At 37.7% G+C, this 22048-nt stretch overlaps 1 pseudogene; it reads left to right on the top strand.

The window, feature by feature from the left end:
- Positions 1-4556: 4556 nt before the first annotated feature.
- LOC110218675 (complement component 1 Q subcomponent-binding protein, mitochondrial pseudogene) lies at positions 4557-8091 on the top strand (annotated as a pseudogene).
- The last annotated feature ends 13957 nt before the right edge of the window (positions 8092-22048 follow it).

The raw sequence follows: 22048 nt of genomic DNA, 5'->3' as shown, positions 1-22048 counted from the left end.
CTTTGGAAGGTAGGTGCTGTTATTCCCATTTTACAGTTGAGGAAAGTAAGGCAGAAGTTAAATAACTTGGCCAGGGTTGCACATAATAAGTGTCTGAGGCTGCATTTGAACGCAATGTCTGATAACTTTAGGCCTGGCACCACCTAGTTCTTGCTCTGTGGCAAGGAGAAAAGTAACCATTGTCTTATCACTATAGTTAGCATTTTTTCTTTCTTTCTTTTTTGATGAGTATTCAAAATTTTAAAAAATATTATTTCCCCCCAATTGCATGTTAAAAACAATTTTAAACTTTTTTTCAAATTTTGAGTTCCAAATTCCTTCCTTCTGTCTCTCACCTCTCTTCTCACTGAGATGGTAATCAATCTGATATAGGTTATACATATGGAATAATGTAAAACATTTCCATATTAGTCATTTTGTGGAAGAAAATAACTAGCATTTCTAACAAAATATTGAATAAGGGTGGTGATAATGGACATCCTTGCTTCACTCCTGATGTTTTTAGGAAGGCTTAAAGTTCATTCCTGTTTACAGACAATGCTTTCTTTTTGTTTTAGATAGATACTACTTCCTATTTTAAGAAAGATTCCATTGAGGGGCAGCTAGGTGATGCAGTGGATAGAACTCCAGCCTTGGAATCAGGAGGAACTGAGTTCAAATGTGACCTGAGACACATAATACTTACTAGCTGTGTGACTCTGGGCAAGTCACTTAACCCCATTGCCTAGCCAAAAAGCAAAAAAAAAAAAACAAACAAAAAAGGAAAGATTCCATTGATTCCTGTGCTTGTGTGTGTGTGTGTGTGTGTGTGTGTGTGTGTGTGTGTGTGAAATAGGAATGAGAGTTGTATTTTATCAAAGGCTTTTTCTGTATTTATTGATATAATCATATGATTTTTATGGTTATTGTTATTGATATGGTCAATTATGCTGATAGTTTTCCTAATACTGAGAAGTATTCCTGGTATAACCAGCCCTGTATTCCTGGTATAAATCCCACCTACTCATACCATGTGGTCTTTGTGATATATTACTGTAATCTCCTTGCTATTGTTTTATTAAATTTTTTTTTTGCATATTCAGGAAATTGGTCTATAGTTTTCTTTCTCTGTTTTTGCTCTCCCTGGTTTAGGTATTAAAAGGAATGGTTTAGGATTCCTTCTTTACTTATTTTTCAAATAGTTTAAATAATATTGGGATTAAATTGTTCCTTAAATAATTGGTAGAATTCACTTGTGAATCAATCTGGTCTTGGTGATTTTTTCTTAGGGAGCTCATTGATGGCTTGTTCAATTTCTTTCTCTAAGTTAAGGTTATTTAAGAAAAGGTTGTTTTTGTTAATCTGGGTGGTTTATATTTTTGTAAATATTTATCCATTTCACTTAGATTGTCAGTTTTACTGGTATATAATTGGGCAAAATAACTCCAAATAATTGCTTTAATTTCATCTTCATTGGTGTTGCAGTCCCTCTTTTATTTTTTGATACTAGTAATTTGGTTTTCTTTTTTTTTTAATCAAACTAACCAATGCTCTATCTAATTTGTTGTCCCCCCTCCATAAAACCAGCTCCTAGTTTTATTTATTAGTTCCATGATTTTTTTTTTAACTTTCAATTTTATTAATCTCTTCTTTGTTTTCAGGATTTCCATTTTGGTGTTTAATTGGGGATTTAAAATTTGTTCCTTCTTTTTTTTAGTTTTACTTAGTTGAATGCCCAATTCATTGACCCTCTTTTCTGGTCTTTTATTGATATATGCATTTAGAGATACAAATTTTCCCCCAACTAGTGCTCTGGCTGCATCTCACAAATTTTCGAATGTTGTCTCATTGTTGTTATTCTTTTTAATGAAATTTCTGTTTGTTTCTATGACCCACTTATCCTTTGGACTAGCTTATTTAGTTACCAATTAGTCTTTAATCTATGCTTCTATGATCCTTTATTAAATGCATTTTTATCATATTATGTCCTAAAAAGGTTGAACTAAAAAGGTTGCTTTTCTCCATTTGGTTGTGAGGTTTTTAATAGCCTAATACATAGTCAATTTTTGTAACGGTGCCATGTACAGCTGAGAAAATGGTATACTTGTTTCTGTTCCCATTCATTTTTCTCCAGAGGTCTATTATATCTAACTTTTAAAATATTCTATTCATCTCCTTGACTTCTCTCTTATTTATTTTATAGTTAGATTTATCTAGCTCTGAGAGGGTAACTTGAGGTTTCCCCCACCCATATAGTTTTACTGTCTATTTCCTCCTGTAATTCATTTAGCCTTTCCATTAAGAATTTGGATGCTATGCTATTTGGTGCATATATGTTTAGTATTGATATTACTTTATTGTCTCTGGTTCCTTTTAGTAAGATGTAGTTTCCCTGATGATCTCTCTTAATTAGGTCTGTTTTTGATTTTGCTTTGTCTGAGATCATGATTGCTACCTCTGCCTTTTTTTTAACTTTAGCTGAATCATAATATATTCTTCTCCAGCCCTTTATTTTAACTTTGTGTGTGTCTCTCTGTTTTAAGTATGTTTTTTCAAGCAACATATTGTTGGAGTCTTTTTTTAAAAAAATCTATTCTGCTATCCACTTGTGTTTTATGGGTGAGTTCATCTCATTCACATTCTGCTATGATTACTAACTGTTTATTTCCCTCCGTCCCATTTTTTTCTGTTTGTCTTTCTCTCTACTTTTATCCTGTCCTTCTAAAGTCTGTTTTGCTTCTGACCACTTCCTTCTTTTATTTGTCCTCCCTTTTTTTTTTTGTCACCGCCCCTCTCTTATCCCCTTCCTGTCCTACTTCCCTATTGGGTAAAATAGATTTCTATTGCCAATTGAGTATCTCTCTTTCTCTATGTATCTACACACACACACACACACACACACACACACACACACACACATTTTCCCTTTTTTTAGAGCCAATTTAGATGTGAGGTTGTGATTGAGATGTGAGATGTGATTGCCTGCCCTCTCCATTTTCCCCACTACAATAAAAGCTCTTCCTTGCCTCCCTCTTTTATGTGAAATAATTTCCCCCATTCTTCTTCTCCCTTTTCACTTCCCCCTTGTTCCACTACACCTCTCTTTCTCATCTTTCCATTTTTCTTTTGATGTCATCTCAACATAATAGACTCACTCCCACACTTTTTTTGTCTTTCTCTGTATCAATGAAGTTAGAATCCTTCTAACTGCCCTAATAATGATAAAGTTATTAGAAGATACATGTATCATCTTCCCATTTAGAAAGGTTAACAGTTTAACCTTATTGAGTCCCTTATGATTCTTTTTCATGATTATCTTTTTATGCTTCTCTTGAGTTTTATATTTGAAAATAACATTTTCCATTCAGCTCTGGTCTTTTCATCAGGAATTCTAAAAAGTCGTCTGTTTCATTAAATACCCATTTTTCCCCTTGAAGGATTATACTCAGTTTTTCTGGGTAGGTTATTCTTGGTTGTAATCCTAGCTCTTTTGCCTTCTAGAATATCATATCCCAAGCCTGCTCCTTTAATGTGGTAGTGATCCTGACTGTGGCTCCACAATATTTCACTGGTTGTTTTCTGCCTGCTTGAAGCAATTTCTTTTTGACCTGGGAGCTCTGGTATTTGGCTATAATATTTCTGGGAGTTTTCATTTTGGGATTTTTTTCAGGAGGTGATCAGTGGGTTCTTTCAATTTCTATTTTACCCTTCTGTTCTAAGATATTGGGGCAGTTTTCCTTGATAATTTCTTGAAAGGTGAAGTTCTTTTGATTATGACTTTCAGGTAATACAATAATTCTTAAATTATCTCTTCTTGATTTATTTTCTACGTTAGTTGTTTTTTTCCCAATGATTTATTTCCCATTTTCTTCTATTTTTTTCATTCTTTTGACTTTGTTTTATTGTATCTTGATGTCTTGTGGAGTCATTAGCTTCTACTTGCCCAATTCTAATTTTTAAGGAATTACTTTCTTTGGTGAGGTTTTGTACCTCGTTTTCCATTTGGCCAAGTTTGCTTTTTTAAGGAGTTATTTTCATCAGTGAATTTTTATACCTCTTTTTTCATTTGGCTAATTCTTCTTTTTAAAGTAATATTTTCCTCTGTATTTTTTTTTTGTGTGTGTGTCTTTTACCGAGCAGTTAATTATTGTTGTTGTTTTTTCATTATTTTTCTTCCTTTGTTTTCATTTATTTACCTAACTTTTTAAATTTAATTTTGAAAATAATTTCTTAGCTATTCCAGGAATTCTTATTAGGCTTTGTTCAGTTCACATTTTTTATCTGGGACTTTGCTTGTAGCTATTTTGACTTCATTGTCTTCTTCTGAGTTTGTGCCTTGATCTTCCTTGTCACTATAGTAGATTTTTATGGTCAGGTTCTTCTTTTGTTGTTTGCTCATTTTCCCATCTTATTTCTTGATTTAGAACTTTATGTTAATGTTGAGCTCTGTTCCCCTCATGGGGGTGGGAGGGGCTCTGTCTTAAGCATCAGACTTTTCCCCATTGCTGTTTTCAGAGTCAGTTCTAGGGGTTTGGAAGTTTTTGGTGCTTCCAAAGTTGTGTGATCTGGGGAGAGGTATGGTCATTGCTCGCTTTGTCTGCAATCTGGTCTTTACCCAGGTAGGGCTCTTGATCCTTTGGGATTGTAATTGATACTTCTCCTGAGGGCCTTTCCTCCCTTGGGACTGAAAATGATATTGTTCCTGAGGGTCCATGATTTCTTGGGGCCAGAAGTGATACTGTCCCTCAGGGCTTCCATTCCCTCTTGACTTAAAAGCCTCCTCTCTGCTCTTGAACTGTGACTCAGAAGTAGGTACAGGCAGTGGAGCTGCCAAACAGCGTTTGGTTTTGTGTCTAGTGCTAGCACAGGGTTCCTTTGCAATCTGACCAATTTCTGACCAATTGTCCGGTCCTCTTACTGTCTCTGGCTTGAGAGTTCCCGAAGCTGCTGCTGCTTTTGTCACCACCACCTAGTCTCACTGCTGGTGTTTATACACATGAGCTCTGAGCCAATCTGTTCCCCTCCATCTCCTCCCCTCCAACATGTCTCTTTCTGACCTCCTATGTTATCTTGGGCCGGAAGAATGTCTCCCTCTGATCTTTTGTTGGTTCTGCCACTCCAGATTTTGATTTGAGATGTTATTTTAAAGTTGTTTGGAGGGGAATGTTTGGAGAGCTCAGCTTTCTTTACTCTGCCATCTTGGCTCTGTTTCCAAATTGATCTTCCTAAAGCACAAATCTGACCATGTTACCCCTTGAATCAGTCAACTCCAGTGCTTCCTTATCACCTCCAGGATCAGTGAGTCAATAAACATTTATTTTCTGCTGTGTGCCAGGCATTATGCTAAGTGCTGGGCATTTAAATACAAAAAAATAAAGACAGTCCCTGTCCTTACAGTCCAATGGGGAAAGACAGACTGAAAAGGTGGGAATGGGGAGGAAAGATACTGGTGCTAGGACATGATGAAAAAATCCAAAGGATTTTACAGGTAGGTGGGAAATGCAGAGATGGCTAGTCTGGAAGCCTCCCTTAAATGGAAGCTTTGGGAGGAGCTCTTTGCTGGCCCTCCAACCAAGGAGCAGAGGATACTGAGGTTACCAATAAGGCATGAATAGCAAGGCTGACAGAATAATGAGGTTCTTGATAATGACGTTCTAAAAATATTTTGATGATGATAAAAAATAAAACCCTCAATTTGGCTTTTAAAGCCCTTTATAATCTGGCCCTTTCTTACTTTTCTTCTCATACCCTACTCCTTCCCGATACACCCACCATGTACTTTCCAGTCCATTGACATTGGCCTCCTTTTTTCCCCAGTTAGACACTCCTTCTCCTAATATTTTTGCTGCCTGTCCCCCACAGCTGGAACTTTCTCCTCCTTCTCTACCTCCTGCTTCTTTCAAGTCTCAATTGAAGTCCTACCTGCTGCAAGAAAACTTTGTAGGTTCTTCATATGCATAGTGCCTTGCCTCGTAGGCCACCCCCAGTTTATTCTGCATCTGTCTTGTTTGTACGTAGTTGTTTCTATGTTGTCTCCCCATTACTCTGTGAGCTCCTTGAGAGTAGGGACTGAGTTTTTTGCTTGTCTTTGTATCCACAGTGCTTAGCAGAGTGCCTGTCTCATGGTGTTGTTGTTGAATCATTTCAGTCGTGTCTGACTCTCCTTGACCCCATTTGCAGTTTTGTTGGCAAAGCTACTGAAATAGTTTGCCGCCTCCTTATCCATCTCATTTTACAGATGAGGCAACTGAGGCAAAGAGGGTCAAATGACTTGCCTAGGGTCACACAGCTAGTAAGTGTCTGAAGCTGGATTTGAATTCAGCAAGAGGGGTCTTCCTAACTCCAGGCCCAGTACAAATGCTGGGTTTTGTTATTACTGTTTTAAATGACTTTCATGCTTAAGCATGTGAAACTTTTGTCCATGTTCATAAGTTATCTATAAAAATCCATGCAAAGCATAGGAAACCTTTCTCTAGTACTTTTTGCATTTTGTGAGTACCAATACAGTTCCCTGAATGATCTCCCCAACACTACTTCTTTCAGGTAGATGATTATTATATGCTATTATATATTATAGCATATATTACTATATGCTGCAACCTACTTATTTCCACCATGTGTCTCTCCATTGCCCTTTGGATCATTCATGATTTTGATTCTTTTGAGATAATGTTATTCCATGATTTATAACCATACAAGAAATAGCAGTGGCTATGGATTTGGGTTTAAATCCTGCTTCTGGGGGCAGCTAGGTAGTGGATAGAGCATCGGCCCTGTATTCAGGAGGACCTGAGTTCAAATTCGGCCTCAGACACATAACACTTACTAGCTGTGTGACCCTGGGCAAGTCACTTAACTCTACTGCCTAGCCAAAATAAAAAAAGAAAAACAAAAGAAAAACAAAAAAGAAATCCTGCTTGTTACACTTGCTGACCTTAGGCAAGTCACCTAACCTCAATTAGGCCTCAGTTTCCTCACTGTTAAAATGAAGGGCATGGGCTACTTAATTTTGGGGATCCTTACTAGCTCTAGCTCTACAATCTATGATAATAATTAACATCACCCTAATATTGTTTTTTTTTTTTAATGGGTTTTTGTGTCAGGGAGCACCTTGGTTTTAAAAAGATATGTGTAAGCCAGGAGGATTTGAGTTCAAATCCAGCCTCAGACACTTGACACTTACTATGTGACCCTGGGCAAGTCACTTAACCCTGATTGCCTCACCAAAAAAAAAGATACACGTGTGTACATGTATGCTTATATGCTTATAAGAGTAGCCTCGAATCATTAAACATATTGTAAAGTTTTCCAAATGCAATTTTATGGTGGCTTTGATTTTTCTTATGGTCACTGACTAAGCTTGCCATCGTCCCTTCTCTGGCTCAGGTCATGGTCGTGCTGCTCTGCAGCAGCACTCTGTCTGTGCCGTTTATGTACATGATGGAAGCAAAGCCTTTGCAGAATTCCTGGCAGATGAGACCAAAGGGGAGAAGAAAAAATCCAGAAGTGTAAACATCCCCCCAAGATGTCTGGAGATTGGGAACTAGATGTGCATGGGACAGAAGCCAAATTAGTCCAGACATTAACTGGTGAGAAAATGACAATCAAATTCAACATTAACTGCATCCCGCCAACTTTTGACCATGAACTATCGCAGGGATAGAAAGTTGAAGAGCAGGAGCCTGAACTGACAGTCAGCTCTACCCTCAAGGTGTGGCTTATTTGAAACAACAACAACTCGATGGAAAGAAGGTCCTGGTGCTTGACCGTGACTATCTGGAGGATGAAATTGGACAGAAAAAAGGAGAGTGGCATTTTCTCCACAAGAGAAATCAGTTTTCAGCTCACCAGGAGTCTTATTGAAAGGACACAAACAGTATGCTTAACACAGACTCCCTGGATTGGGCTCTGTATGATCACTTGTTGGTGATGGTCATGTCCAACCAAGGGATGACTAATGCCTTTGCAGATAAATTGATTGAACTCAGCGCTACTTTGGAACTCAAGGAAAACATTAACTTTCTGAAAGAATTTGTCATATGCCAGTAGGAAGGTCTGGGGAGAAGGGCATAACACTACTGCAAAAGATCCTCCCTATGGACTCTGAAATCCTTGGAAAAGGTGGGCAGTGGGGATGACAGTTATTTAGATGTCATGGGGAAAAGTTCTTTAAGATTTTTAGACAAATTATGTTCCTGTTATAGTTTTTTTGTTTACCTATAAATTTTCTTTCTGTTTGTGTTTTTGTACAACACAGAATGAAGAAAAAGAAAGTTTCTTGGATTCCTAAAACAACAATAACAAATGCCATTTGATCTCACCTCTTCCTCCTCCTCAATTCTGGGCCAGGTTGTCATTCATGTGTGTTCAATACTTGAGATATATGTACTGGTGAGTTAACTTGATGGGTTTTCCACCACCTGCATATTAGTGTTTTTTTTATTTTGTTTTTCTGGAATGGATAAATTGGGCTGAACTCTTTTGAGTGATTGTAGAGCCTAGTTAAAGAGGTTCTTAATGTTCTGGGGCTTGATGCAATCAGTACGATGTTGTCTATAAAAAAGTGGCATTTGAAGAATCTTACCATCTCTCAGGAATCTCTATTCCAGTTGAATTCTTTGCTGGACATCATCTTTGAAAAAAGGTGAACATCTTGCATGAGCATCCATATTCCTGTTTTATGCCATGGTTGATGTTAATAATAGGAAGATTGTTGAACAAAGTTAGCTCTGCTGCATCTTTCAAGGAATCTTGTACAATTTTAGCAGATGCTAAAGAGGAGAGTGTCCAAGCCTTCCTTTTACTTTACTGTGTCAACAAAGAGCAAACAATGAGATCTTATATTCTTGGCATTTTTTCAATCAATTAATCAGTAAGCATTTATTGAATGCCTACATGCCAGACACTCTGTGGGGTGCAGAGTATATCAAAGCAAAAGTAAAGCAGTTCCTGCCCTTGAGGGTGTTCCAGGCTAGAACTGACTCACATCAATGGTTAGTCCTGTAAGGAAATGAGACACTTAGAGATCATTCAACAGTTAATGAAAGGAGATTTACTTAACTATAGGGAGAGAAAGATGTTCACCCAGGATAGGTGAACTCTAGTTGATTCAGCGGAGTGAAGCTCCTTTGCCTGAGATGCCCATCATGATCCACTAATCAAGGATCATTAGCTCCTGGATCTCCTACATAGCCTCCTTGTACTCAGGCAAAGAGAAGGTAACCTTAACAGGCTGAACCTTAATGTCCTGAGTAAGACATGATTCAAGGATGCTCTCTCTTTTTTTTTAAAGTGAGGTAGTTGGGGTTAAGTGACTTGCCCAGGGTCACACAGCTAGTAAGTGTCAAGTGTCTGAAGCCGAATTTGAACTCAGCTCCTCCTGACTCCAAGGCTGGAGCTCTATCCACTGTACCACCTAGCTGCCCCCTTAATACCTTTTAAAGAAAAAAAAATCAGACTAATTTGGATGAAGAAGGGGGTTGAAATATTGCTCCTAGCACAAAGAGCAATCCAGTTGGAGGAGAAAATAGGTACCTTTATCTGTCTGTACAACATATAGAGACAGGGTGATTCTGGGGGGGAAGCACTAGAAGGGGGTGTGTGTGTGTGTGAGAGAGAGAGAGAGAGAGAGAGAGACAGACAGACAGACAGACAGACAGAGACAGAGAGAGGGAGGGAGGGAGGGAGGGAGGGAGGAAGACAGAGAGAGAGAGAGAGAGAGAGAGAGACAGACAGACAGACAGACAGAGACAGAGAGAGAGAGAGGGAGGGAGGGAGGAAGACAGAGAGAGAGAGAGAGAGAGAGAGAGAGAGAAATCAGGGCAGGCTTCCCACAGAAGGTGGTGCCTGAGCTGAGCACTGAAGCATTTAAGAGGCAGAAGTGAAGGGACAATGTGTGCTAGCCCGTGCAAAGGCACGTGAATGGGAAATGTAGTGCCAATTTGGCTGAATTGTAGTGTTTGAGAAGGGAAGTAATATGTAATAAAGCTGGAAAGTTAGACTGGGGCCAGATCCTGAAGGATTTTAGATAACAAGTAAAAGAATTTAATTGACTTTTATTCAGTTGTATGACTGAAAGTGTCATTTGCAATAAATGTTTATATGTTTATGTGTATAAAAGCCTACCTGCTGTCTTTTCTACCTGTTTTCATCAAGAATACCCTCAGTACTTATCTAGAGCATTCTCACAGAGTTTATAGAAATGAGAAGATGGCATATGAATTGGCATTTATTATTGTCTTCTCAATTGCCTTTCCCCTCAGAGGTACTACCACCCATTATTAACAATTTAAAAAAAAATCTTCCCCTATATCACAAATTTTGAGAATTAATGCCTTGATGCTTTCAGAATCATATTGCTTCTGGTAAGAAATTCTTCCTTGTGTGTTTGGTTTTGTCCAGCTCCCCTTCCCATCTTTGTCTTTTTTAAGTATTGTTTCTGTTTTCTCATTCGTTAAAATGGAGCTTGTGATGTTGGGAGGTGTTGTGCTATAGTGGAACAAGTGCTGGAATTGGAATCAGAGGACCTGGGTTCAAGTCCTGGCTCTGCCATTTACTACTTATGTGACCTTGGGCAAGTCATTTTACCTCCCTAGGCCTTGGTTTTTTCATTTGCAAAGGGGGAAATTGGCCTAGATGTCCTCTCAGATCCCTTCCTGCTCTGAAGCTATGAGCCTATGAATTCAGCGTCATGGATGTCAAAAATAGTTTGTTAAAAAAAATGACAAAAAACTATTCTGTTTTTCTTCTCTTTCTTGTGTCCCTTTCATCTTTAAGTACTGTTGGATAATTTGATTTAATAGTGTATCACACCATATACCCCAATTTCTTAAATCTACTTAATATCATTTTCCATTGTCTTTTCCTTTGCCCCATCCTCTGACAAAGAAGTAACCCTTCTTGCCAAGGCCAACACCTCTACTTGTGCTGTTGATCCTACCCCCTCCTTTCTCCTCCAGGGGGCCTGCCCCTTTTGATAATTCCTCCACCCTCTCGAATCTTTATTTTCTTTTATCCACTGACTCTTCCCCTGCCATTGTCCAAATTGTAAAATTCTTTGCTTGACCTGCATCCCCAAAACTACAAACTACAATATTATAGCTCTTCTCTTTTGAATGACCAAACGCCTAGAAAATGTCACTCAGTATGTCCATTTCCCCTCCTCTCACTTATTTCTCAATACGTTGCAATCTCATTTCCAAAATCAAAATATTTGCCCAGCAGAGGTCACTGTGGCTGGCTCAGGGTATGACTTCTTGAGGTCTCCACTCAACACCAGCCTCACTCAATATGTGGAGAAAAACTCAAAGGCCATTAGTGCAAAGTAACCTACCAGCTTGTGGTAATGAGATTAATTTGTGTGAGTCTCATTAGTCTAGGGTGAAGGTTCTAGTTTCCCATGACTTTCTTTTTCCATGAAGCTAAAAATCTTAAAAGTATAAATTGCAAATAGAATTCTCAAAATGCTTAAAGACCCCAGATAATCTACTGATTGAAGCCAGGAGAGATATCTCCTGGTCTCTTGCCCAGCCAGTTCAATTTAGCCTGGAAATAAAACAAAAGGGAGGCTGAGTGGGGGTAATTTCACTATTGTTCCAGCAGTTTCTCCTAGAAGCCAGAATTCAGTCATTCTCTGGTGTATTCTTTTAATAAATCAAGCAGTGAGCCAGGGAAGCAAAGTCTCCAGCAGCTACAAGACTTTGATTTGATCTCCTGGAAGAGTCCCCCATTTGTAACTGCCACCACCTGGCACTGTTTTCTTTCTAACTCTTCTTACTCTCCAGAAAGATATAAAAAACTACTGCCGAGCTAGAGGACTCTGCTCCCTAGTCTCCGTTCCAAGATGAGAAGCTTCTTTTCTTTTGCTGCAAAGAAATACAATTCTGGGGTCTTTGGTGACTTAGGCCCCCTTGCAAGTTAGTTAATACAAACCTCACTAGAAGGACTTACTATAACAGAATCCAAGAATGTTTAGGGTTGGAAGGGATTTTAATGGCCTTGAGGTATTCTCACATGTGACTTCTTCCCCCTGTTTGAAGACTTGCAAACCCAACACCGCCCAAAGTACTCCATTCTTCTTTTGGACAGCCCTAATAAATTTTTCCTGATGTCAAGGCTAAATTGTCCTCTTTGTTGCAGCTACTTGTTGTTTCTGGTTCTTCCCTCTGGGGCCAAAGAGAACAAATCTAATCCCTTCTCCACATGACAGCCTTACAAATATTTGAACAGAGTTGTCACACCTAGAAGGCTTCGTAGATTAAGTGCCTCACTTGAAGTGAAAAAGACCTGAGTTCAAATCCAGTCTCAGATCCTAGGCAAGCTGTAATACTTTACTTCCAGGATTGTTGTGAGGACAAAATGAGATAATATTTGCAAAGTGTTTTACCAAGCTTAAAGTGCTATTTAAATGCTAACTAGTATTACTACTACTACTACTACTACCTATTATTATTATTATTATTTTTATTATTATTATCAAGCATTCTCTTCTTCAGGCTTAATAGCTCTGGTTCCTTCAGCACATCTTCATCTTTCAGGATTCAAGGTCCCTCAAATTTTTTGTGGTCCTCCTCTGAGTGCTCTCCAGCTTAACTATGGTACCCAGGCCTAAACATAATTATTCAGCTCCCATCTGACCATGGCAGAGTACAGAGCAACTGTCAGCTCCTTCTTTGTACGAGCTATATTTACCTCTCTTGATGCAACCTTAGATGAAATCACTTTTTTTGTCTGCTATGTTACACCATGCTTTTAATGGTATTTTTGGTGATGTATCCAGGTATGGTAGGTGCTTACTTTGCAGTGCTCCCCCAACACTGGGAGATGAGAGAATAAACAGTTTGTGGCTTATTGAGCAAGGAAAGATCAATGAGAATATGATCTGTGTCCCTAAGACACAGATTTGAGACTTACCAGGTGTCCCTGGGCTTTTTAGTCTAGCAAGTTCTATTAGGGTATTTCCTTAGAACTCAGTTTACCTTCAGAGTAGCCAAGAGGAATTGAAATTGGGGGCTTGAAAGTGATTTTTTTTCCTCACTAAAAAGGATAAAGAAGAGTGAGACATGCCTTCCCTTGGCTGAGATTGGATATCCTTATGCTGCGAATGGGCGTTACCACTTTCCTCAGTGGGAACTTACTGAAAGAAGACCCTCCCAGGTTTAATATTCATATGTGAACGGAGAAAAAGCCGTTTGGTTCTGAATGGCCTTTGAGAAATGGACAATTACAGCTGAAAAAGTAACCCTTGATCATATAACTGTAAATAGATATGGCTGGCTAGTTGAGAGATAACATAAGGGACCCCGACAGTGAGAGAATGCAAACCAAGGCAGATTCCTGGAATTTTAGGACTATATAACAACTGTGCTGAAGGAACTGTTTGATTTTTTTTTTTAATTGGTATGTGAGGGGTCAGTCAGAATTTATGACACATGGATTTTGTTGTGATTCTTAGGTGCAAACCATTGGGGTCAGGCACTTGAAAGGACAATACTCAGTTTCCCCCAGTTGTTGAAAGACATTTATGGAGTTGGAAATACGGAAAAAAATTTCACCTCACTTAATTTGCTGAGGAAAAGCAAGGATGCTGCATCTATTCAAAAATGTTCTACTCTCTCCCATGAACTATGAACTGTAACTCTTTCTCTCTGAACCTTCCAGTGAGGGGGGCCCTTACAGAGCCCCCAGGTACTGTTCCCACTCCCGAGTTACAGGTGCAATCCTGAGCTGGACGTTCCTAGTCTTGGAGGCACTCTTCTGAGTTTGAGGTGTCAGGAGCTTCTGGGTCCCTCAGTAAAGGCCAACTGGCAGCAGGAAGAATTTCCTACATTGGAGAGTTTAGCCCCTGACAGAAGGGAAAGGAACCAGCCTGTATTAAACACTATGTGTCAGGAATTATGCTAAGCCCTTTATAAGTATAATCTTATTTGATCTTCACCACAACCCTGGGAGGTAGGTGCTATTATTACTCCCATTTTATAGTTGAGGAAACTGAGGCAGACAGAGATTAAGTGATCGGCCCAGGATCACCCATTTATAATAAGTGTCTGAAGCTGGATTTGAACTTGCATTTTTCTGACTCTAGGTCCAGTGCTCTAACTACTGCAATATCTAGCTGTCTCGGACAGGTAGGAGAAACCCAATCCTGACATAATTGGCCAGAATCCTTCAGAATTGTCTGAGCTTTCCCATGAAGGGGTTCCTGACCTTATCAGCTATAGTGGACTGGACAGAGGCAGTGACAGTCCAAGCAGAGGAGGCCAGGGTTGAGTCCTAGCTGTAGCATCCATAGTGCTGAGCACTCCTGCTGAGCACAGGAGGGCAGGGATAGCCTAGGCTATAGTAATGCTTTGCATAGTGAGTCAGTCAGGCCTAGGTATAGGGAAGTGACACTCATCTTGGCACATCAGGGCAATCAGACCACAATATAAGAAGCAATGCTTAGTCCAGCACAGGACAGCAGACCTCCAGCCATAGTAGTAGTTGTCCTACCCTAAAAAAGGAAGCTGTGGCGTGAGATGGCACTCAGGCCATGGCACGGGAGGATGGCGATTGACTTTAGCAGAGTGGCAGAGTCACAGCGACACAGACCCCCAGCAATGGCAGCTGGGGGCAGCAGGGAGAGACTAGAGTTCTAGCTGTGGTGACAAGCAGTGGGGAAGGGAGGAGGGGTAGCAGGGAGAAAGAGGGACGGCGGGGTAAGAGGACAGTGGAGAGAAAGAGGGGCATGCATTTGTACACTGTTTTTCCTATTTAAATTTATTTTAAATTTTACGTGGAAATATTTTATTTTTGAATCATTTTCATTTTTCTATTTATTTATCCTTTTTCTCTGCCTGGAAGAATGGACTTGGCATCCATGAAACTTTTAAAAAAATATTTTGATAACTGTATTTCAACATAATTGTTTTTCTTTATAGCTCTATTTATTTATTTGCATTTAAAAATATTTGTAGTGAAGGGTGTCATGTGTGTGGCTCATAGGGAGGCAAGAATAGATATTTATTTGCATTTAAAAATATTTGTAGTGAAGGGTGTTATGTGTGGCTCATAGGGAGGCAAGAATAGACATCTCTAGCATATTTTCCCTCCACTCTTCTCCACAGGAGACTGATTCTTGCTAGAAATGGAAGCAAGAGATAGAGGCTGGAGGTTGGCTATTCTGCCTTTCTCAGAGAGAAAGGGTACCAGGCTAGAATTATATCCGTCTGCTCTCTTAAATGTTGTTAGTCTAGGAGATATGATTTTAAGGTTCAAGTGAAACTCCTCACTATTCATTCTGTTGAAATGGGGCCCTAAGCTTTATATCCCCAGGCTTGACTCCCTTCCTACCAAATACTAGTCCCACAATGAATGCACATAGTAAAAAACAAAAACAAAACACGATTTATCCAATTCCTTATAAAAATAGAAATCAGAGAAAGTATACATATGATAATGTATACCAGACAATATAGAATGAAGTAGTGCTTCTATTGGGAGCCGGGTAATAACTCAAGCAAGAGAGTCCTAGGTCTCACTCGAAAGGGAAAATTCTCTGAAGTCTCTAGTGTAGCAAACTGGGAATAAAGACATGATTGAAATTCTACATGTTAACTTCTTTCCGGAGTCTTTCTTCATAGCCCTGAAAAGGGACTGGAATCCCACTTGTTTTCTCTCTTGATGGTAGAGGCTAGTAGAAGCGCTGGGCATTAGAAGATTCTGAAGAGACTCAAGGATAGCTTTTTTTCTCTCCTGTTTTCGACAACTCCATCAGCCCCTTACACAAGCTTGAACGTTGAGTAAACAATCTCCACCAATGAGGAGAGTGTTCCATACGATTAGCCCTCTGAGCCAAGGGTTACATATTATTCTGAGAAAGAATCTATAGGTTTCACCAGATTGCCAAAGGAGTCCATGATCCAAAAAGGATTAAGAACCACTGTGGGGTAACAAAGAAGAAAAAAATTCAACATTATAGATGTAACCTTGGAATCTGGCCCTGGATCAGAATGGTCATAGGTATAGATACTTATGCTTCCCCAGGATCATACTGGCTAATGAGGTCATGAACTGTATGAAGGCTCCTGAGATTGTTTGAACAGAGCTTTTAGGAGAAAGATACTAGAAGGAGAAGGAGGTGGAGTGTGATACGTGAGTACTTCCTCCACCTTGGGAATGTATGGAGAGATGCTGGTGCCCCAGTTCTTTCATTTTGAGAAACTATAAGATCATTGCACTGCCAAGGGTAATGGTGGTTGAGGATGATGAGGAACTGGTGGTGCCGAACAGACATGGTTTGGTGAGACAGCCCCTCGGGGACAAAGCTTCTTTGTGAACTACCCCCTCTGGTGTTTAAGCAGGAAAAATAATTTCTTACTCGTCATAACTGTTTAGCTCTGGCTAGAATTATTTTCAGTGAATTGTACTGATCAGCACTTCCTGTTTCCCTTTCCCCCTGTGCTTTCTGTTTCTTCACCATTGTTTGTTTTAGTATTACATAAAATATATTAACAGCAGCAGCCCAGTTTTGTGTTTAATGTTACGTGCACCACTGCAGATCGCAAGGTTGGGCAGCCAGAAGGGGAAGAAGCAACTAGTACCTAGCCTGAGGCTGAGGAGTAGGAATGCAATCAAATAATGATTTCTCCTCTGGACATAAAAAACTGAGACAGCCTGCAATAGTGTCTCTTCGCCAGCTCAAGGTGTACATAGGATTGCAGAGGGCAAATAATTACCTGAAGCAAGTCAAATTCCCGTGAACTAAAGATATCTCATATACATCACCTGTCTCTACTCATACCTCCTTAGCCTGTTGTAGGCCCTCCTTACTTACCAACTGGATTTTTGCAATAACCTGCTGGTTTGTGTCTCATCTCTCTCCCTGATAAGTCTTGTGCAGTTGTTACTCCATCAGCTAGGATCTAGGTTACTGTGCTCGCTTGTGGCTATATATTGTATACCTAATCTATTTCACTGATTAACCGCTCTACTTATCCAGAATAAAATTGTTTTTGTGATTACCATTATGTAATATTGTTTGGATCTGGTACTGCTAGGTCCCCTTCCTTCTCATTTTTTTTCATTTATTCTTCTGATAATTTTGACCTTTTATTCTTCTAGATGCATTTTGTAATTATTTTTCCTGGCTCTATAACGTCATTCTTTGGTAATTTGATTGGTATAGTACTAAATAAGTAAATTAATTTGGTTGGTATTATAATTTTTATTATATTGACTCAGCTAATATAATACAGCAAGTAGTATGAGCAGTTAGCATTGCTCTAATCATTTAGATCTGTCTTTATTTCTGTGACAAGTGTCTTGTAATTGTGTTCATAATCGTTCTTGTATATGTCTTAGCAAGTAGACTCCCAAGTATTTTATTGTATCTGTAGTTATTTTAAATGGCATTTCTCTTTCTATCGCTTCCTGCTGGATTTTGTTGGTTATATAGAAATGGTAATGGTTGATGTGGGTTTATTTTATATCCTGTAACTTTGCTAAAGTTGTTAATTGTTTTGACTAATTTTTTAATTAATTGTCTCTTTAGGGTCTCTAAGTATACCATCATGTATCTGCTAAAAGTGATAGTTTTGTTTTCTCATTGCCTATCTTATTCCTTCAATTTGTTTTTCTTGTTTTATTTAATTTCATCTACACTGCTTATGAATTTACCCTTTTCATTTTTGATACTGGTAATTTAGTTTTCATCTTTCTTTTTTAAAATCAAATTATCCAATGGTTTATCTATTTTTTAAAATAATATCAGCTCCTAGTTTTATTTGCTAGTTCAATTTTTTTAAACTTTTAATTTTAATCTTTCCTTTGATTTTCAGGACTTCTATTTTAGTATTTAACTGAGGATTTTAAATGTGTTTTTTCTAGTTGTTTCTTTTTTTAATTACATGCCCAGTGTCTTTGCTTTCCCCTGGATCTTATTGGAAAGGCTTCTAGTTTATCCTCATTACAGATAATGCTTGCTCTTGGGTTTAGATAAATATTACTAGTTATAATTTTAAGAAAAACCCCATTTATTCCTATGCTCTCTAGTGTTTTTAATAGGAATGGGTGTTCATTTTGTCAAAAGCTTTTTCTGAATCTATGGACATAATAATATGATTTTTGTTGTTTTAGTTATTGATATGATCAGTTATGCTGATAGTTTTCCTAATATTAAACTAGCCCAGCATTATTGATAAAAATCCAGTCTGGTCATATTATGTGATCTTGGTAATATATTGCTGTAATCTCCTGCTAGTATTTTATTAAAATTTTTTGTATCACTATTCATTAGGGAAACAGGTTCATAGTTTTCTTTTTGTTTTTGTTCTCCCAGGCTTAAGTATCAAAACTGTATTTATATCATAGAAGAAATTTGGTAGGACTCTTTAACTATTTTTTCAAACAGTTTATATGACATTGGAATTAATTGTACTTTAAATGTTTGGTAGAATTTGCTTGTAAATTCATCAGGTCCTTGAGATTTTTTTTTCTTAGGGAGCTTGTTTATGGCTTGTTCAATTTCTTTCTCTAAAATAGGGTCATTTAAGTATCCTATTTCCTCTTCTGTTAATTTGGGCAATTTATATTTTTTTAAACATTCATCCATTTCAAATAGATTATCAGTTTTATTGGCATATGGTTGGGTAAAATAATGCCTAACAATTGATTTAATTTAATCTACATTGGTTATGAATTCATCCTTTTCATTTTTGATACTGGTAATTTGGTTTTCATCTATCTTTTTTTAAAATCAAATTATCCAATGGTTTATCTATTTTTTAAAATACAACCAGCTCCTAGTTTTATTTGCTAGTTCAAGTTTTTTTAAACTTTTAATTTTAATCTTTCCTTTGATTATCAGGACTTCTATTTTATTATTTAACTGGGGATTTAAAATTTGTTTTTTCTAGTTTTTTTCTTTTTTTAGTTACATGCCCAATTTATTGATATGCTCTTTCCCTCTTTTATTGATGTGCTTAGAGATTTAAAAAAACTTTCCCCTAAGTACTATTTTGGTTACATTTCACAAATTTTGGTATGTTGTGCCATTGTTGTCATTATCTTTAATGAAATGGTTGTTTCTATGATTTGTTCTTTAACCCACTCATTATTTAGTATTCGATTATTTAGTTTCCAATTAATTTTTAATCTCTGCTTCCAAGGTCCTTTATTGAATGGAATTTTTATTGCTTTGTGGTCTGAAAACAGTGTATTTAATTTTTCTGATTTTCTACATTTGTTTATGAGGGTTTAATGCTTTAATGCATGGTTGTTTTTTTTGTGAAAGTGCCACGTACAGCTGAGAAAAAGGTATACCCCTTTCTGTTCCCATTCACTGTTCTCCAGAGGTTTATCATATCTAAATTTTCTAGTATTCTATTCACTTCCTTAACTTCTTTCTTGTTTATTTTATGCTTCTATTTATCTAGGTCTGAGATGGGTAAATTGAGACCCCCTACTAGTATAGTTTTACTGTCTATTTCTTCCTGTAACTCATTTAACTTTTCCTTCAAATATTCAAATGCTACGCTATTTGGTGCATATATATTCAGTATTGATATTAATTAGTTCATTGTCTGTGGTACCTTTTAGCAAAATGTAGGGTTTTTTTAATGGTCTCTTTTAATCAGGTCTATTTTTGCTTCTGTGTTGTCTGAGATCATGATTGCTACCCCTGCCTTTTTTTTTTAAACTTGAGCTGGAAGATAATAGATTCTGTTTCATTATGTTATTTTAATTCTCTGTCTTTCTGTTTTAAGTGTCTCTTGTAAACAACATATTGTTGGATTCTGGTTCTAATCCATTTGCTATTCTCTTCTATTTTGTGGGTGGGTCTATGCCATTATTTCCTTCCATCCTATTCTCTTCTATTTATCCTTCTCTTTTTTTACCTTGTCTCCTCCTCAAAGGTCTGTTTTACTTCTGACCACTCCTTCTGTGTATATGTCTTTGAACTAGTTCAGATGAGAGTGAGATTCATTCCTCTCCCCACCCCCATTCCCTCTTATAATGTAAAAACTCTTGCCTACCTCTTTTATGTGAGATAATTTCCCCCATTTTATCTCTCCCTTCTCCTTTCTTCTAGTACATTCCTCTTTCTCACCTTTCCATTTTTCTTTTGAGATCATCCCAATGTAATAGACTCACACCCATACCCTCTAAGTAGACTCCTTCTAACTGTCCTAATGATGATACATTTGTTGTTGTTTGTCTTGATGACCTAGATAAATTTCTTAGGGGTTTCATATATTGTGTTCCCATATGCGAACAGTTTAACCTTATGAAGTTCCTTATTATTCATTACTTATGTTTACTTTTTTATGCTTCTCTTAAGTCTTGTATTTGATTGTCAAATTTTCTATTCAGGTCTGGTCTTTTCATCAGTAAAGCTTGAAAGTCCTCTATTTCATTAAATATCCATTTCCCTCCCCCCCAAAGAATTATATTTAGTTTTTTAGGGTAGGTTATTCTTGGTTGTAATGTCCTTTGCTTTCTGGAGTATCATATTCTAAGCCCTCTGCCCCTTTATAATAATAACTACTAAATCTTGTATGATCCTGACTGAGGCTTCACAGTATTTGAATTATTTATTTCTGACTGCTTGAAGTATTTTCTCCTTGACTTGGGAGCTCTGGAATTTGCCTATAATATTCCTGGGAGTTTTCATTTTGGGATCTCTTTCAAGAGGTGATCAATGGGCTTGTCCATTTTCTATGTTGCCCTTTGGTTTTAATATATTAGGGCAGTTTTCCTTGATAGTTTCTTGAAAGATGATGTTTTGGCTCTTTTTTTGATCATGGCTTTTAGATAGTTCAAAAATTTTAAAATCATCTCTCCTTGATCTATTTTCCAAATAAGTTATTTTTTCCTATCAGTTATTATACATTTTCTTCTTTCCTCCAGTCTTTTGACTTTGTTTTATTATTTCTTATTATCTCATGGAGTTATTAGCTTCCACTTGTCCAATTATGATTTCAATAAGTTACATTCTTCAGTATGGGTTTTTTTTGGTTCCTCTTTTACCATTTGGCCAATTCTGCTTTTTAAGGAGTTATTTTCTTCAGTATTTTTGGTGCCTTTTACCAAGCTGTCAATTATCTTTTCATTATTTTCTTGCATTGTCTTCATTTCTTTTCCCAGTTTTTTCTCTACCTCTCTTATTTGATTTTAAAATAATTTTTTTAGCTCTTTTAAAAATTGCTTTCTTTAGCTCTTTTAGGAATTCTTGTTGGGCTCATGACCAAACTGAATTTTTCTTTGAGGCTTTGCTTACAGATGTTTTCAAGTCATTGTCTTCTAAGTTTGAACTTCCCTTTCACCATAGCTTTTTATGGGTGGGTTCTTTTGTTGTTGTTGTTTGCTCATTTTCCCAGTCTATTTCTTGACTATGGGCTTTATTTTAGAATTGAGCTTTGCTCACCTCTGGGGGTATTGGGATAATGTTTGCCCTGATTTTCTGACTTTTTTGTTCTACTGTTCACAGCTAGTTCTAGGGGTAAGTTTTTGGTGCTTCTAAGGTGATTGGACCTTTAATGGAATAGAGGACTTTTAAACATTTCTGAGGGGCAACTAGGTTGCACAGTGGCATGTCCCCTTTCCTCAGAGAGCACATTACCAGAAGAATCCTATAGCTATAAGACTAAAGGAAGCCATGTCTATCTAATAAGGAAAGCTGGACCTTGTGACTTGCTCAGGAAGTAAAGTCCTGAGGAGAATTTAAAATATCTATTGAGCAAACACTAAAGGACCTTTGCTTTTTTATTGTTCTTCTTCAGTAGTTTTCAATCCTGTCTGACATTTAGTGACCTCATCTGGAGTTTTCTTGGCAAAGATACAGGAGTGGTTTGCCATTTCTTTCTCCATCTCATTTTACAGATGAGGAAACTGAGACCAACAAGGTTAAGTGACTTGTCCAGAGCCACACAACCAGTAATTGTCCAAGGCCGGATTTGAACTCAGGAAGATGAGACTTCCTGACTTCAGGCCTAACACTCTATCCACTGTATCACCTAGCTGCCATGACATACAAGGTTCCTCAATAGATATAACAACAGAGATAACTTTATTAGGTGACCCCTTCATCATG

The sequence above is a fragment of the Phascolarctos cinereus genome, unplaced genomic scaffold (assembly GCF_003287225.1).
Source record: "Phascolarctos cinereus isolate Bilbo 61053 unplaced genomic scaffold, phaCin_HiC Scaffold_1;HRSCAF=81, whole genome shotgun sequence".
Classification (NCBI taxonomy): Eukaryota; Metazoa; Chordata; class Mammalia; order Diprotodontia; family Phascolarctidae; genus Phascolarctos; species Phascolarctos cinereus.
The sequence above is the reverse complement of the archived record's forward strand: the minus strand, read 5'-3'. Positions and strand labels throughout refer to the sequence as shown.